This window comes from Varanus komodoensis, unplaced genomic scaffold (genome assembly GCF_004798865.1).
Source record: "Varanus komodoensis strain SLA01 unplaced genomic scaffold, ASM479886v1 scaffold15, whole genome shotgun sequence".
Taxonomy (NCBI): domain Eukaryota; kingdom Metazoa; phylum Chordata; class Lepidosauria; order Squamata; family Varanidae; genus Varanus; species Varanus komodoensis.
In genome coordinates this window covers 5,160,534-5,163,506 of record NW_025335440.1, presented here as the reverse complement: position 1 = coordinate 5,163,506, position 2,973 = coordinate 5,160,534, and positions in this window count along the sequence as shown.

Here is a 2,973-nt window from a genome sequence, read left to right as displayed (position 1 = left end):
TGTTGTTATCTGTATGAAGATGTGAAACTCAGAAGTGATGCTCAGTTCGCACAGAAAGAAACATAGAAACATAGAAAACAGAGCCAGTCAGAAGGGACCTCCCGAGCCATCTAGTCTGACCTCCTGCACCAGCTGGCTCCACTCACGATATGCCACCATGTGGACGTCCAGCACCGATGGGGCCTCAACCACCTCCTGTGGAAGCCCATTCCACACCCTCAGGGTCCTGACTGTCAGGAAGTGCTTCCTGGCATCCAAATGGAACCTTGGCTCCCTGAGCTTTGCTCCGTTGGAGCGCATCCTGCCTTCCTCTGCAGGGGAGAACAGGTCTCTACCCACCTCCGTGTGACACCCCCTCACATACCTGTATGTCGCCAACAGATCCCCTCTGAGTCTTCTCTTCTGCAGGCTGAAGACACCCAGTTCTCTCAGTCTCGCCTCATACCCCATCCCCTGCAACCCGGCCACCAACCTTGTGGCCCTATGCTGCACTGACTCCAACCTGGCTATATCCTTTCTGTAATGAGGGGCCCAAAACTGAACACAATACTCCAGTTGCAGGCGCACTAGAGTCATGTAGAGTGGTAGTAATACCTCTCTTGATCTAGAAGCCACACTTCTGGCTATGCAACCAAGGGTTGCATTCGCCCTCTTGACCACCGCATCACACTGCTGACCCATGTTTAGCCTGCAGTCAACCAGCACCCCGAGGTCCCTTTTACAAGTGCTGCTCTCCAGCCACTTGTCCCCTAACCTGTACTTATGACACCCATTCCTATGCCCCAAGTGCAAGACCTTGCACTTAGCCACGTTGAACGCCATCCTGTTGTCTCCTGCCCACTTCCACAGCCTGTCCAGATCCTTTTGGATCTGGAGTACCTGCTCCTCAGTTGTGGAGGAGCAGGAGTACCTGCTCCAGTTTTAGTGTCGTATGCGAATTTAATCAGCAGACTGTTCACCCCTTCTTCCATGTCGTTAATGAAAAGATTAAACAGGATCAGCCCCAGGACAGAGCCTGGGGGACCCTGCTTGTCACTGGCCGCCATCCCGATGATTGCCCACTAATGGTTACCTTCTGCTTTTGGTCAGTCAACCATGCCCTAATCCACCGGACAGTGCTTTGGTGTATCCCAAAACTCCTCAGTTTCTCCAACAGGATATCATGGGGCACTTTGTCAAAGGCCTTGCTGAAATCCAGGTATACCACATCCACTGCATCGCCTCCATCTAGCCATCTCAAAACCTTGTCACAGATTTCCGCAAGGTTTGTCTGGCAGGACCTGTTTTTGCGGAAGCCATGTTGTGTGGCTGTCAGCCTCCCTTCCCTATCTAGCATCACTAGATCTCTCTCTATTATGAGCCTTTCCATTGTTTTTCCTACAATGGACATAAGGCTAACTGGTCTATAATTCCCCATGTCCTTTCTACTACCCTTTTAGAAAATTGGGACCACTGATGCCACCCTCCAGTCCTCTGGGACTTCACCCGTTCTCCACAAGACCTCAAAAATGGAGGCCAGCAGGCATGAGAGAACCCCTGCCAACTCTCTAAGCACTCTCAGGTGTAACCCGTCAGGGCCTGGCGCCTTTGTAATGTCCAATGCCCTGAGGAGCCCCTCAACTTCAAGGGGGGGTGACTCTAATCTGTGCCCCTAAGTCCCCAACCTCATCTCATCTCCTATGTGGATCTCCCCCATCCTGCTTTGGGGAGAACACAGAGGCAAAATAGTCATTCAGCATCTGTGCCTGTTCCCTCATATCAGTCACTGGATCTCCTTCCTCCTTATTTAGTGGTCCCACCACTTGTCTCCCCTTCCTCTTCCTATTTACATGCTGAAAGAAGCCCTTTTTGTTGCTCTTGATATTCTTGGCAAGTCTCAGCTCGTAATCAGCCTTAGCCTTGCAAAGAATCCTTCTGCAACGGGCCTCCTCCTCCCGGTATACCCTTTTGTCTATTTCCCCCAGTACCCATTTCCTACGGAGGTTCCTCTTTCGTCTAATCCCTCTAACCACCTCCTTTCGCATCCATGGCAGCACTCTCCTCCGCCTCCCCACCTTACTGACTAGAGGTATCGTCAAGGCTTGCGCCTCCAAAACCTCCCTTTTGAGTGTTATCCACCCCTCCTCAACTCACTTGCCTTCCAGTAACCTATCCCAGGAGACTTTCCCCAGTCTGGCCTTAAGTTGGCCAAAGTTGGCCCTCTTGAAGTCCCAGCTTCTACTGCTCGACCTGCTGCATGTCCCCAGTCCCCTGATCATAAAGCAAAGGATGGAGTGATCACTCGCATCCAGAGCTCCCCTAATCTGTACTTCATCTATCAGCCCCTCCCTGTTGGTCAAGACCAAGTCAAGGATGTTTCCCACCCTTGTCGCCTCTCAGACCCTTTGTGTGAAAAACCCTCCCTCTATAGCTTCTAGGAAGCGACGTGACCTGGCTGTCACTGCCGAGTGAGTCTCCCAAGTAATATCCGGGAGATTGAAATCTCCCATAATTACTGTGTCTCTCCCCTGAGATATCCTTAGAATTTGGTCTGTCAGGACATCCTCCAGGGTCTCAAGTTGACCTGGAGGGCGATAACATACCCCCACTGTCAGGTCTCTTTCCCTGTCAAAACCCCTAAGTTTCACCCAGACTGCCTCTACCGAATCCCCATCTGTGCTGCATTCTGTCTCACTGCATCCTATCCCTTCCCTGACGTATAAAGCCACGCCCCCACCTCTCTTTCCCTTCCTGTCCCTTCTAAAAAGGTGATACCCTTCTATGTTCACATTCCAGTCTTGCCTTTCATCCCACCAAGTTTCTGTGATTCCCACCAGGCCATACCCTCCTATTCCCAGGAGAGCTTCAAGCTCTTCCTGCTTATTACCCATGCTCCTAGCATTGGTGTACATGCACCTCAACTCCTTCCCACCACTTCCCTTCCTTGGAGTTCCCAGCCTCCTCCTTCCTTCCATCCTCCCTGATACCTGGCCC